The 15535-nt window shown below is 42.3% G+C and overlaps 1 protein-coding gene across 7 annotated transcripts in view; it reads left to right on the plus strand.

Annotated features, from left to right (window-relative positions):
- The first annotated feature begins 223 nt into the window (after nucleotides 1-223).
- ITSN1 (intersectin 1) overlaps nucleotides 224-15535 on the plus strand; it is a 127634-nt gene continuing 112322 nt past the window's right edge. For 5 of the 7 annotated variants that reach the window (XM_035545853.2, XM_035545850.2, XM_035545849.2 and 2 more), the window contains exon 1: nucleotides 255-401. The gene's annotated coding sequence lies outside the window, so the exon portion shown is untranslated. Of the gene's footprint in view, nucleotides 402-15535 lie in introns of all 7 variants that reach the window. The other 2 variants (XM_035545846.2, XM_035545848.2) reach the window with 2 other exon arrangements.

The raw sequence follows: 15535 nt of genomic DNA on the forward strand, positions 1-15535 counted from the left end.
GGAGGAGTGATCGGGCGGCCGCCCGCGCGGACTACACAACCCAGCAGGCTCCGCGGCGGCGGCAGCGGCCCGGCCGGGCGGGTTAAAGGCGAAAGCCGCAAAATGGCCGCCCCGCCCTCCTCGCCGCGCCCCGCCCCTTCACCTGATTGGCCGGCAGGGACGGGGACCCGCCCTCTGATTGGCGGCGAGCGCTGCCCATCGGCGAGCGCTGCGAGGGCGAGCGGGGCGCAGCGCTCCTCCCCCGGCGGCCGCCAGACGGCGGCTGAGGAGGCGGCGCAGGGGATGGTGCGCCCGGCCGCGGCGGTGCCGGCCGCCGCTGCTGCTCCGGCCCCGGCCCCCCCGGCCCCGCCGCCGCCGCTGCCAGGGCTGTGAGCAGGGCCCGCGGCCCGAGCAGCTATGAGGTACGGCCCCGAGGGGGCGGGGGGGGAGCCGGGAGGGGCGCCGGGTACCCCCCGCCATTTGCCCTGCGGCCCCCCCCCCCCCCCCCGGCTGCTGTTTTACGATTAATTGTGGTTATTTTGTTCCCTGTGGACGTCTTTTGTGCTGGTTCAGCCGCTGCTTTATCGCCGAAGCAAGCGCTGCTTTTGGTTTAAGGTCTCGGTTCTGCCTTTCTGGTGGGGGTCTGGGTGTCAGGCTAGGGAAAAGGGTTCCCCAGGCTGTAAAACTGGGGGTATTGTTTAGCGGATAGCCCTGCCTTGTCAAATAACTGCCACTCCACATGCATGGCAGTGTGCTACTCGGAAAGGCAGGAAAACTGGCTGTTTTCTCCTGCCCCTTCTCACCCCCATCCCGCCCGAGCTGTAAGGTACGTTTTTTTGTTTAGAGCTTGCATGGCCATACATAGGTATCACCTTACGTATGTATTTTAACAGAAAATATTTCAATAAAATCTCCAAATGCATACATTTCTTCCTAAATAACAATTAAAAACCAAAACAACGGTATCTATATTTAGATACCGATGACTGGAGAGCGTTAGGCAATGCGGTGTTATTCCACGCTCAGCCCTCACCTTGCTTTCTTCTGCCTTTCCTTTCTAGTCGCCAGCAACTTCCTTCAAGGAGCACGGCTTGGTGACATCCTATGTGTTTTTTTGACATAGTAGCACACCTATTGCTAAATTCCTCTTTCCATTATAAAATGCTCGCACTGCATCCCCAGAGCTCTGCTTGAGGGGGTGAGGTGTGGAAGGAGGAGCCTTGCGTGTCAGCTGTGTTCAGGCTTCCAGCTACAGGACTGGGGGGTGTACGTGCTTGGGAGGGTGGGGAGCTGTGCTGACTGATGGCCTGGAGAAGCACAGGTAAGGGAAACAGTTGCGTTCTCTTCTTTAACTTAAAATTTAGGATAGGCAGTCATCTGCATTTAGGCAAGCACGTAAGTCCGAGCAGCTCGGACCATTTTAGCTCGCGTGATTAGCACTTGTCTGCTCTCACTGATTTTGGCAGCTTTACAGGGGTCACGTTTCGTACAGATGAACTGTTTCTGAATGGTTTCTCCAGTGTATGAGGTTCAAACTTCATTTGAGCTGAGCGGGTTGCTCTTTGTGCTTGCTGCTTCTCAAGCTACACTTAATTCTTTCAGTTCTCATGTTCCCTCTGTGATATCTCACTGTCCTTACTTCCAGATAAGTTTGTTTTCAGAGCAGCTCTTTTTTTTTTGTTATAGTTTACCTTTACATCCCCGTTGAGTAGAATAACTATGAAGGTACTGTAAAGTAAGAATTGGTTTCCCAAAACAAACGAGTGGCCTGCAGTCAGTGCCTGTTCTGTCTCTTGCTGCTGTTAGTTAGCTGGCGGAAAGTCTGCATGCTTTTCCATTAATACCTCCAATTGTGCAATTAGGTTAGATTTGGATCCAGGAAAGAATGTGAGTCTAGCAAATAATAGATCACTGTGAGTGATGATGCTGAATGGCCTTTTCTGGTCTGTCCTTATGCTGTAGCCATAGACTGTAATTTTAGTTTTCAGTAGGGTAACACCAGGGAAAACAAGACCTTAAAGAGTTCTGTTTGTAGAGTAAAAAGAAAACCGCAGAAGTTGTTTTCAAAGTGTTGGCAATGACTTGAGGAAAAGATCATCAAGGAGAGTTATCAACTGTGAACATTTACTTACGCTGTCTTTAGTCATAGGTGGAGTAGAATAAATCATAAGCAGAGCGATTTGTTTGCAATGAGCATTTCAGGTTCAGGTGTCCCAGCAATTAACCTGCAGGGAACCAAAGCAATGAGATTTATCATTAAAATAAATACTGCTTCTGCTCATGTTGTCTGCTGGAAACGCTGAATGCTTGTTGCCATTGTATTTAATACAGTTGCTGAACTCGAAATGGCCCCTGCACAGTAAATTGGTTTTGTTTTCACTTACATAGCATGAAGTTGGGTGGTATGGTTGACAATTAGAAATTTGCTCTAGTCTAAGATCTAATAATGTGTTACTTGTGCACACAAAACTTTACTCTGAGGTGCCAACACTTCATTATTATATGTGCCAAAAGTGGCTACAGTGTTTTAAGAGTACTCTTTCTGAAACTAAAAGACAGTGTAACAGATTCCACTGACTATTTGGGGTGATACTGTTACTGTTAGGTATGTCCTGATACCAATGGTGCAGTCCGCAATTAAAATAACTGCATTTGCCAAGCCTTCGTACACCAGACCAAAAATGATGTAATTCTGGGGTGTGCGTGTAGATGCCTAGCTAATCCACCTGTCTACAGTGAATCCGTGTAGGTAGCTGCGTGTGTTTGTGCAGGAGGCAGAGGTGGTCAAGCTCTTGACAGAGCATGCACTGTTTGTGTAGGAGAGATTAGTTTCTAATTACTGATCTCTTAAGGGCTTTCCTACGATTGAAACTGGAATTTGTCTGCCTACTTTGGAGTATCAGAGGATTAACTTCTTGGCCAGCGTGGGAAATGACAGGACGTAAAATAATTTTTGTGTGGGTGGGAGAAGCATCCTATCTCTTCCCCAGAAAGTAAAGTTGTTTTTTCTTTTTATTTCTGATGCAAAAGATACGTTGTGATGCAGATAAGTCAGAATGCAAAAAAATTGAACAAGGTGGTATATACTCAGTCTGGTTTTCTCTTACGAAATGCATTAAACTCACATGTTGGATGTTGCATTTTCCTTTTTCATGTGCTGTTTATAAGATAAATGAATTAATTAGTGCTAGTGTCATTTCAGAGGTCACCTTTCCTTTTCTCTGTCAAGTCATCTTCTCAGAAGAGTTGGGTGTGTGAAATGTGCTTGGAATTTTAAATAATCATATTATTAATTGCCTGAAACCCAAATCCCTTCTGTAGGTCTCTCTTTTGCAATATTTCTCAGTCTCTTCCCCCCTCCCTTGTGGTTGTGTGTGCCCACAGGATATTCGTGGTGACCGCAGTTCTGGCGGTTGAAGTCTAAACACTATAGATTTGTAGCAGTGAGGTTTTGTCTCGTGGCTTGCCTTGAAAATCATGGGCTTTCTGGTACGTTCCCTTGTGTTTCTCAGTATAATATTATAGATTAAGCAAGCCCTAGTAATACTTTTAAAATAATTTCAAAGAGGACCCGTTTTCTCCAAGAGTCCAGGTTTTGCTTTGTGGTTGTGACTTCTAATGTTTGGGTAAAGAATCCACTTGAAGAGGATCTGGACCTGTGGGTAAAGGCCTGGGCGGCAGTTAGTTTGTGTTCTTGTAAAATACAATTTTTCTTGCTTCATATGATTGTCCAATCTGTAGAGAAGTTATTAATATGCTTTAAAATACACAGAGCAGCTGAGTTTAAATCTGTGGTTTCTGAAAGAGTGCTCATGGAGAGCCACCTGAAATGACTGGAACTTTATCAGAGGGATCGTAACAAAACACTTTTGGTAGCACATTGCTTTCTCTACTTTCATACATAACAGTAAATAATGTTTACAACAATTAAATATACCTCTGAAATCCTTCAAGAGCTATATGCGAGGACTTTTTTTATAGCATATAGAAAATTTCTAACCTAAACCACGCGTTGTCAATCTAAAGTAGTATCTTTGGACCAGTTTACCAGTTAGCTCCTCTCCTTGTATTTTAGCCATGCTTTCTAAAGATGTTTTCCAAAAGTGATTCTTGGACTCTACATCTGAGAAAAATGTGATGGAAACTGAAGTCTCCAACGGATTTTGTGCTTCGTAGGAGAAACTTCCAGCTCGCATCACGCGTGCTGCGAGCAGGCGGTCTCTGGGTTTCCCAGCATCCTTGACAGTTAACAGCAGCTCTTATCTCGTCGTTCTGGTCCCACGCTTTTTAAAGAAAGCAGCAGTCAGTTTCTGTGCCCCTGTTTGGTGTTATGATTTGTGTATGCTCTTACTGTGCAACCACCCATCCCGGAGAGGAAAATAAAGTTACCTGTCAACAGTACGTGTTTTTTAAGTAATGCTTATCCTGCAAAATATACACTCACTTTTTGTCCATTGCCCTACCAGCTGAAATTAAAGGAGAAATCCAAGACTGACTTCTAGGAAGCTAATTCATGTGTCTGTCTCTGCAGAATGGAGGAGTCTTGGGTGCCCGTTAGTCCATGGCTGTCTTCATATTATCTTACAACTTCGTAGAATCACAGCACCACAGAATGGTTTGGGTTGGAAGTGACCTTAAAGATCATCTGGTTCTAACCACCCCTGCCATGGGCAGGGACGCCTCCCACCAGAGCAGGTTGCCCAAAGCCCCATCCAGCCTGGCTTTACAATACCTATGCTCGTGTTTTGGATTTATCCTGCTTGTACATTAAATGTTCATGTGAGTGATATGAAAACTCTGAAGGTACAATCTGGCTAAGTTTGTGTTTTTGGGTCACCATTTCTTTGTTTAAAAAAAAAAAATCACAAAACTATTATTTTAAATAACTGTAAAAATGAAATTGCAATGTAAAAAAAGTCCATGAAAATTCAAGTCGAAAAGCACAAGAATGTAGTCTGGCCTTTAAATGTTGTTGCAAGGAGCAATATTTAATATATTGCAAAATAAATTTTTAAGAGGTCATGGCAGGATCCGCCAAAATTCCAGCGTTAGCTTTTGTCTGTCAGTCCTGCAATGCAGGAAGATAAAGGCCGAGCGGATCTGCTCAGTTGCCTAGTTCCAGTTATTTTACACCGCGTTTAGACCTGAGTTTTGCAGTGGTAATCCCGTTCCTGTCAGCTGTTCCGTGTGAATGTGTGCTTGTGCCCATCCAGAGCCATGAGCAAGAAGTAGTCGCGCTATGCAGGTGATGCACCTGCAAAGAGCTCCTTGCTGGCAGCTGGCTGCCTCGGGAGGTGCTGTGGAGATTCCTGTGTTGGTGGTGAGGAGGTTCAGACAGAAGCTCAGTTACCTGGCTGTGTTTTGTGGAAAAGGCTCAAATAGGGTCAAATAGAGCAACTGGCCCCTTCCTTCAGGTTTCTGACGCTGCTGCTCTCTGCAGGAAAGAGGATCTTAAAACTGCTTGTAACACAATTCTGAATTTCTTCTAATCTTCGCATCTAGACAAAACAGGTGATTGTATATTGTAGGATTGTAACGAGTTCCTTGTCAGCTAAAGGAGCATAACAGTATCGTTTAGGTAGAAAAGAGATCACCTGAAATCCGGTGTTGTTTTTGCTAAGGAGGTGTAAGTTTCCAATCACTTCCATAAATCTGCAGGGTATTTTGTGGAAATAAAGTTCTCTCCTTACAGAGAATCGTGAAATAAAACTGACAACTGCTGAGTTCTGCATGGTTTTATTTTTTTATAAATAAAATGCCAGTAATCTGATCATGTACCAAGGGCGGTGGTGTAATAGTTTAACTTCTGGAACAAAAATACTGGCTTTTTTTTGTTTGAATCACGTATGAATCCCAGCTGGATAAACTTGGCTCTCTGTTTTTCTGAGGCAGACAGAAAGACTCTTGTGATGTTCAGGTGTTGAGGTGTGTGTTGTTTTTTTTTCTGGTTTTGTCATGGACATACAACGTAATTGACTTTTTTGAGATAGGACCAGGTCAGGGAACTTCGGTGCACCTGCTGCCAGTGCTCCTGCAATGCTTGCTTTCCTCGCTCCTTGCCTTTGCCAGCCAACATTCTTCTTACCTGTTCTTTTTTTTCCTGTTGTATCTGTATTTCATTACTTTAATTGCCAAATATATTTCAGAATCATCTAGAGGCTGGCAGGTGTTCTTTCCCATCAAAACTTTATTTTGAAACGTTTCTGTATGCTGTGCTATTGAAGTTAAACAGAACTTATACGGCATGTGCTGATGTTCCTCCCAAACTTGCTCATCTTTGTAAGGGCCAAGCCCAACAAGGAAAGATTGTTGTAAAGTAAGCTACTGGGAGTAATTTGTAGAGCTATCTGCAATAATTTAAAAGTTTTTCAGAGAGAAGCATTGCATTGTAATACCTCTGGTCTGCAGTGTGTGCTCATGTTTCAAAACAGGTAGTGTAATGCACAACAGAGAAGGAAAAATCCTTGTAAGCACAAAGCAGCGTGGAATTCAGTTGCTGCAGGTATTCAAGAAAATGCTACCTTTAGAAAACAGACGTGTAATGAATCTCTTCTCCAGTCATTCCTTCTGGTTGTCTCTTATTTTAAATTCTGGCTTGTAAAACTTAAAGTTCAAAGCCTAAAGGTGTTAAAGGATGTCTTAACACTGTGAGATCATCTGTGCTTGAGTTCATGGCCAGGGATCACGGATATTGGGGGTGTTTGATGACAGAGTTAGAAAACATCCATTATCTACCTTAGATGTTTCTCCATGTTCTGTTGCTCCTGACTGACTGCCTAAAACCACAGTCAGCAACCTAACGTGCTCATAAAAGAACTAATGGCAGCCTGCTATCAAACATATGCTAATTTTAAGAGATATGATCGAAATTAAGCATCTTGTAGATAGCGTCTGCTGGAAGATGGCGCTGCTTCAAGGAGCGTTGGCAGCCTCTTTGATGGTGCAGGCAGGGGGGGACACCAAATGCAAGTTCCTTTTCTGAGAGGTGCATCCCTTAACTTGGTGTTGGCTCCTCGCTGCGAGCCCTTTGTGTGGCAGTGGTGGTACAAAGAGGGTGGTCTTGGACTTCGAGAGGAGAGATCTGCAGTCAATGTGGGACTAAAATAGTGGCGTCCTCCCGCTGGTTTGATTTTATAACCTCTGAATCAAGCTTGCCAGTAAGAAATGGCCGAGGCTGTTATCCATGCACAGGCAACATTTCATTAGCACAGCTCTTACCAGAATAATCGGAGTGGAGTTGAGGCTTGTGCAGCATTTTGTCTTTATCAGTTCCGTGGGTTTTTGGTTGATTAGTCATCCTCTTTGCACAGTCAGGAGCTATGGATGAACCCTAATCATGTAGCTCCGCACAGAAACTGGAATCCACTCTTGTGAAACAAAGATCTGAAATACCCCAGGCTGAATTTAGTGGATCAAATGGAGAAACGGATTGAATTCTTCAGTGTGTCCCAAAAATATGTTTGGTGATACTATTTAAACTTGACATTTAAATCCGACAGGATTGCATAAAACTCGTGCTGTCTGATGCAAGCAAAACAGTTTTGCTTTGATTTTTTTGGGGGGAGGAGTGAAAAAGAAATGTCTTTTTGAGTCAAGTGCTCTTGTTGTTCTGAACTGTGGACAAATGCTGTTGCATGACTTCTTAAAAAAACAAATGATTTGAATTAACTAGTTGGGTGAATTTAACCCAAAGAGTTTAATCTGCTTTTATTTTAGAGTTTACAAATAAGAATATGACTACTTAAGTAACAACCCAGAAGAGTCCCTAAGGAAAGCTGTATTCTGCATTAAAACACCAGCCAAGCAAACACCATCCCCCAAACCAAGCCAAAAGCAACCACCAGCTCTGTCTGTACTTACCTGATGTGTTCTACAAACTTTATGTAAGACATTGATGCTTTGGTGCCCCTTCCAATTCTTGTCCTGTCTTAGGAAATCTAAGAGTTTTATTTTGTTCTTTGTGCTGCCTAAGACTTCAGGTGATGCTATAGGGGAGATCCTGGTGAAGACTGTGGATTAGTTAGTGATAGCTTTTTTGTTTTAAAAGTATTAAATGGGATTTTAAAAGCTGAATTTGCACTGGAAGCCTGTAGTCCAGAACCAGGCGGTGGTGTTTAATGTGCTGTGTGAATGAGGAAGAAATAAAGGAATATTGGGTTAATAAAAGCAACACAGTATTTTCGTATGTGAGACTAGCTGTCTCGGTATCAGCTCATCTTAATGCCTCCAGGGAAGAGTTAAAGATGTTGTGGGAGAAAAATAGAAAAGGTTGAAAATATTTGAGTTCTTTCTTTAAAAAATAAAATAAACCCACACCAAAATCCCCTACAAAAACAGCCAAAGACAAGGCTTTTCCATGTGAACATCACCTGATTCTACTCTTAATTTGAATATAGTCTTTGTACAGCGAAGACTTAATTTGATGTGATATTTCTGAGTGTTTCTATTATCTAGAAACGAATCTCCATTTGTTTCTCCTTCGCTTGTTTCCCTGTCAACCTTCGACGGAAAGCTTAGGTGTCGCTATTAGGTTAACTCTGAATTTCGTGGGCAGGTGACAGTGGTAGGATCTGGGCTAGTTCCTCTCCACCGCTGCTTGTCTGGCGCAAGTTCCTAGCGAGGAAGGAGAACCTGTAGGGCTAAAAGGAGCAGGAATACGGAGAATCGTGGTTCTTTTCTTCTCCCCGGTCTCATCGCTTGCTAGGAGGCACGGGTAAGAGAACTGGAGCTTTGACCTTTTGGCGTTTTTGGCTCTTACGAGTTGCTGGCTTGAGGAATTGAACGTGGTCCAGGGATGACATGTTAGCTGGAATTTCAGCAGGCTGAAAGACTGTAGTCTTTTCAGCTGGTAGTTGTTTCTGGGCGCTTGGGAGGCTTCATTGATAGCTGCATAATAAACCCTCTGCCTATTGTGTGTTACTGGTTTTCAACGAGTTTTAAGTACTTTTGTGTAAGAGGGAGGATTCTTCCTTCTCCCTAATTGGCAGTGCTTCTGATACACGATAAAGTTCCTGCAGTCTGAAGCCTCGTGGACCTTCAGAAATCGATTTGCTTTTTTTTTTTTTTGCATTTTTTTTCTTGCTTTACATGCTTTGGGCAAGCAAAATCTATACTGTAGCACCCAGGAAAATGGGATTCCCTGCTGAAGTCGCTTAATTCCTAGAGTTTCAGGAATTTAAGGCAGTACCAAGTTCCTGCTTTTCCTGGATTACCTTGATCCGATCCTGAATTAAATCACGGGGGGTTAGTGAGGGAAAGCAAAGTACAGGCGAGCTGAGGCAGCGAAGCTCTGGCATTAAAATACCTTTCCTGAGCGTACGTAGGGAATATCTTCATGCTGAATCTATCTTCAAAATGCAATGCCTGTCTTCAAAATCAAAATGAAGCGTTCTGATTGGGGAGAGACAGAAATTTAGTTCTTTTTTTTATTTTTTTTAAAAAGAAACCCAAAAACCTGCCCGCATTATGAATGCAGAATGCTGACACAGCTAAACTTCGTGTGCTGAAATGAAGCTTGGGAAGGCTGTATGTTGAAATACTTGTGAAATTTGATTTCTTTTTGAGTGGAGGTTTATGATGTTTTATTATCTTTTCTCAGCCTCACAAAGGGGTGGGGAAAAAATAAAATAATAAAACAAAAATTGAGCCCTGGAGAGAGAACAACACCTGCAATTACTCTCCCCATGAGGTGCTTTATAGGTAGAGAGATCTAAAAAGACAGTAAATAGAAAAGGCAAGCAAAGGGCAGAAGGCTCCAAATAGTGCAGGTGCACCTGTGTACAGGTTTCCAAACTCATTTTGATCATTTTTAAGGTGGTGGTCGCAGCAGTTCCTGATTCAGCACCGGGCCACGTGCAGGAGGTACACTTGACTTTCCTGGCGATCCACAGGGATCTCTCTCTGAAGCAGAGATACCCACGGTACTTGTGATGGGCTGTGCTCTACAGCTGGGGAAAAGGGATGGAGAAACACTTGGTTAATAAAAATCCACTGGAGGAAACCCAGCTGCAGAGGAAAAATGGGACCCTGCCTTAACGAAGATATTTCAAACATCTGCCTGTTGCGTTCAGTTGTTATCCCTCTGCTGCATAATGAGAGAAGATGAGCATGGTTCTACCCTATGTCCGTCTTGTCTTAGCTTGCTTTGTCTCTCATTAAAGATTAAGGACTTTATTCTGTGAAGATTTAAATAGAAACAAGCCGTGTTGTGACGAAAGAGAGAGAGGTTATGAAGTTAGGTTGGTTCTGCCTTTTAATTTGTAGGCTTCTGGAAAATGACTTATGAAGATGTCTTGGGACAATGTGTATAAACCTAATATTAAGATTAATTTTTTCTCAGCTGTTTTTCAAATTAACTAGAGGTTTCCTTAGCATATGAGTTAAGGGGAACCGCTGTCTTGGATTCTAATGGTCTCTGAATCTCATTTTGCTGAGAAAAATGTTTTAGTTGACGTGTTTGGAGGTTGAACCCTTTTACAGATGCGCACATGAGGAGACACACAGCAGGAGTGGTTGCATCTGGGCACAGAGATGACCAAACTGCTGCTTTCTTCAGGGAGCTTACAGAACCCGGCTTATGTACACGTGCAGCTGCCGCTGGGGACCTGACTGTTCACGTGGCTGTGTTTATTTTCAGACCTCCTGAAGAGGGGACATGGAGGTATTAGTGGGGTTGGCCAGTAGGTGATGGGAGTAACCAGAGTGGAAAAAAGTCTCGCAGAAGTGCTGCTCCAGAGGAGAGGCCTCACGTGATGTCTGCTCTTCTAGAGTAATGGAGATTTGCATACCTAAAATCTGTATCAGTATATTTACCTGTTCCTGGCTGTCTGATTTGTTTTATAGTGCCCCAGTTTCGTAATGACCTCGGATTTACACTGCGTCTTGACTCACAGCAGTGAACATACTTTCCTCCTCCCACTAGGAATAGGCTAAATTTGTTGGGAAAGTATTTGGCATTTGTATTCGGTTCATTCTGCTTGAAAAAAATATCTCAGCAGCTGGTTGCTATAGAATCGTTATTTCTCTTCCAGATTTTAATGTTTAGTGGGTTGGATACTGTGGGGAGGTTATTGGCAAGGTAACTGAAAAAATGTGTTAAGTTCTTTCTCCCTTGGGGTGGTGCTGGCTTGGTGCCTCTTCGCAGGACTCCTTTATTGCTGGTTTTCAATGGCTTGCATGAGCAGGGCTGGTGGGGGATGCTGTGACCTTTGGCAGCGTGTATCTGGTTACTCATATTTTTGGCCAAGCTGTAGCATTTTAATGTTATGGCTCACTTTTTTTTTTCTTGCATCTCTGTACATCGGTTCAGTTGGTGTGCCAACCTAGAGATAAGCATCTCAAAAATGAAGTTGAACCAAGTTTTTATTGCGGGTCTGCAATAAGCTTTGCACTAAAAACAGTAACCAAATTCAATCCATCTTGCAACTGTTATGGATTGCTTGGAACAACTGCAGTTCCCCCCAAGTTGTTATTTTTTAATGATTTGGGTTTGTTGCTGGGGCTTCATAACCTGAAATTGCTGTTTTCCAAAGCAGACCAGTTCTTCTGTCACAGAGAGAATCTCTTCCAGGATTCAATTAAATTGCAGTGTGCAGTCTTCTGGAAGATCAAATTTAAAGATTTGTCTGTGTATTCAAAGCTTTTTTATTATTATTTTGCAGAGAAAAAAAAAGTCAGCCTGAAGTATAGGCTATTGTTAGGATTGTCCATGCATGTTATCTTGTCTGGCATAAACTGTGTGTATTGTTATAATGCCTCTATGCTGTTTGTGGCAGGTATCTTTTGTTTTGTCTTAATATTCTAAATGTTTCTGTTTAGAAGCAGTCTGATAGCTTTTTTAATTGCCAGTAGTGAAGTGAGTTTCCTAGAAAGACCTATGAAAACTACTTGAACTTTGAAGTAGGCTAATATAAGGTAATGAGTGAGTAAAACAGAAATTTGCTGGTTTCTGTGTGGCCTGATGCTGTCCACCAGCTGTCATTCCTAGCTCTGATGGACCAGTCTGCCCTTTGAGAAGTTTGTCTCCTTCCGTTGCTGTCATTAGATAGTAGCTTTCTTCCTAATATTTTCCAGCAAGTAAATAACATGCATTGTCTCGAGGTATTACATTTTCTTGGTAGTACCCAATGTTTGTGCTGTTACCCAGGTTCTTCGCCCCCATTTCAATGTGATTCTTCCACTTGGTACTTTCAGCGCTCTGAGGATTTTAACACTGTGTGCTCTGACAGCGTACTGGCTGCTGGCAATCAGATCTCTTGAGGCCTCCTTTAAGTCCTCACTTCGGGCCGTTAAACCAACGGGGACTTTTCAAAAGGCTAAGGTAACGATTGCAGGATTGGGAGGTGCTGATTTTTCTGCAGGGCCTAATTCAAAATTCTTTCTTTTGTCTTAGTATCTCGAAGGTGCCAGGTTTTTTCATTTTTCCCCTTTCTTCAAGCATTCCAGCTCTCAGCTGTGCAAGCGATGATTAAATGAGCAACATAGAAATGTACGTGCCAGATATTTGTGTTATTCTCTCAGTTGTCATCAGGTTTTTAGCATTTAAGAACTGGTAGGCAAATAATTAGCGAGATTTTTCAGTGGGTTTTAAAGTAAGAACATGAACCGTTGCCATATACGGGAACTCCTGCAGCTCAAGACAGTTGTCATGGACATTGTTCACTGGAGAATTAAAAAGAAAAAGAAGAAAAAAGTGTAAGTGGCCTTTTCAGTCTAGAATGTCAGTGCATCTCTTGGCACTGCTTGCTGAGAGGCTTTATTGAGAATTACTTGCTGCTGCTTTTTTTCTCCCTGGAGTACATGAACTGGCATTTTTTCCTGGAATTTTTTCTTGCATAATTTGGGGTTTCCTGCTTCAAAGTTGCACTAAAACAGCTGTACATTTCAAGGAGCACTTTGAGTACTTGGGTTCTGAAACCGTCAGCAGCTGTATGCAAGCAGACAAGAGCCGAGGCATGTTCATCTAATTTTATCTCTCTGGGTACTTCATTGCTCATTTATGTGAGAAAGTAAAGTTGATTTGATAGGAGATTTATGCTAGTGCTGCACTGGATGGAAACCTGCGTGTGTCAATGCCTTAAAAGTAGAGAGAATAGCACTGGGGTTTTAGGAAAGTTCGTAGTTATCGCTAGGTTTTTCGATAAAAACTGATTTAACAATCTTGTTCTTGCTGTGTCCCACACTTCTTACAACTTTCTGCTTGATGGGACTTGTTACATCTGTTCACAACTTTGGAACTGAGCATATCTAACAGAAAATGCTGGATATCTTATTTGGCACAGTTAGTGCCTCCACTGGTTAAATAGCACTCAAGTTCTTGATTAGACATGTGTTCATCATTCTGGTGTCAAATGGTTGTTAAGTAGTATTATCTTTTTCTTTCCCCAAATGGAAGAAAGTTAATTTTAAGGCAGAAGTTCAGGTTTTGTCCTGGGCAAGTAGTCGACTCTTTCCAAGAAGTTCACTTTGTCTTTTGCCTTTCATTTCAAGCCTCAGTAAATGCTGTGCGTATTTTTCAGGTGAGTTGAAAACTAGACTGAGTACTTGAGATCTAAGGCTTTTTGTCTGATGGAGCTTTGATTGTAAGTGCTTCAGTGTATGGGGTTTTTGAATAGCTAAGTATTGACAACTTTATTTTTTTAACATTAACTGTCTTTAGCCTATGCTTCTCTAGACAAATGATTACAAGAAAATCTTTCTTGCCATTTTAGAGGGTAATTTATTAGCTGTAATGATCGGGGAAGGCATGGAAGCTTCAATATAAACTCAGATTTCATTTTGAGGTCTCAGCTCAGAATGTAAATAATCAGAAATGTATTTTTAGAGTCCAAAGCTTATTTTTAACATCTTGTCAGTTGCCAGCACTTAAACTATGCTGTGCTGAAGCCAGCCAGTGTGTGTTGAGAAATTACTGTTGAACGTGCTGCCAGTTATGCCAGCCTCTGCTGTTTCAAGCTTCCTTCACAGCTGTCCCCAAGCCTCTTTGTATGATGTCTCTGTTGCAGAGCCTGGCCTTCAAGGTGTCTTCTGTTGGAGTCACAAGACTCAGTTTTCAGTGTAAGCATGCCCCTATTTTTAACATGCCAAGTTGAGAAATAAAGTAGTCCTGTTCCTGCTTCATGAGTGAGATCACCTTAACAGTTGCAGTAGCTTCTGGAGGAGGAGGTTGAATGAATGGGGACAGCACTCATTTTGGCTGTCTGGTTTTAATTCACTGCTCTGAGTGTGAGCTTTAAGTCATGTAAACTTGGATTCCTCCTGTACTATACAACTTAGAAACTTTTCATGTCTATCATTCTCATGTGAAGATACGTTACTTGCCTCTAATGGTAAATAAATGTAGGTTGTAACGTTAAACCGCAGCTTTCTGCTCTATCTTCCCTCGTGTGTGTGTGTATACACACCTGACTGAAGACCTATCAACGTGATCCTGTTAGACAAGTGAGGTGAGTTCTTCCAATAAAATGAGGTTCCCCTTTCTCCAAATGTTTTTGGTACCCAGCAATATTATTTTATTCTTATATTAGTACTAAGTACCAATTTAAATAAGCAACAGTGGAGAATCTTGAAAAAGTAATGTTGTTTACTCAGTATGTTTTTTGAGGAAATCTTATTACGGTTTTGTTTCAGTTTATGAGAAGTGATAACTGCCTTAGGTATGACATAGATCTGCCACAGATGCTGTGCTCTCTGGGCTAGGACCAGAGTGACTTATGCAAACCGCTAAGTCAAATTAGGTTTATAGATTGCAGTCACCTAAACATCTGGGAAAAAAATGAGAATTCTCTGGGCAAAGTCCATTTTAAGATGAGACCATGACTGGTCAACTGGATACCTTAGAAAAAGGCAGAAGAACTTCTTAAATTCTCGTCTTAAAATTCAAGAAAGATTAAAACTGCTGCAAGTGAGAAATGTCCTTTGCGTCAGGATAACTTTATTCACAAAAATATCTCTATTTTGGTACCATACATACAGCAGTCCTTGTGTTACACATAGTCAGATGTTTTCAGTCCTACTGCATATATGTTGTGTGCTTCAGAATCTTCCTGTGCTTTGGCTGCATACTTCATCCTGAACTTGAAACAGTCTTTTCATAGTCTTTTTAACGATTGATGATAATGATCTAAACACCACAAAATCCTTTTCTTTTTTAGTGTGATTATTGCCTCTTTCCTTAGAACTGGATTTTTAGACATGCAACTCTCATTTTAGTGAAGGTAATGCAAATATCTGGATTTGATCGCAGGACTTCACTTGGTAACTGTTTAAAATTGACATTAGAGGTGGCATTTCTATTTCATTCACTGCGAGTCTTGGCTTCATCCCAACCAACGTTAACTTTCAGTGAACCAAGGTAAGCTCATGGCAATGAACGTACCCACAGAAAAGTGACTGGGTGAGGTGCAGCGCTGACAGCTTCTGTAAGAAGTTACAGTTCAGGGTCTGACAGGATGACTGGAGTTAAAGTTAAGCGAGGAAACTTGTTGTTTTCCACTTCAGCATCTGTGTCCTACAAGAATCTTGTTCAGGGTTTGTATTGTGAGGGAAGGTGAAATAG

The sequence above is a fragment of the Cygnus atratus genome, chromosome 1, assembly GCF_013377495.2.
Source record: "Cygnus atratus isolate AKBS03 ecotype Queensland, Australia chromosome 1, CAtr_DNAZoo_HiC_assembly, whole genome shotgun sequence".
NCBI lineage: Eukaryota > Metazoa > Chordata > Aves > Anseriformes > Anatidae > Cygnus > Cygnus atratus.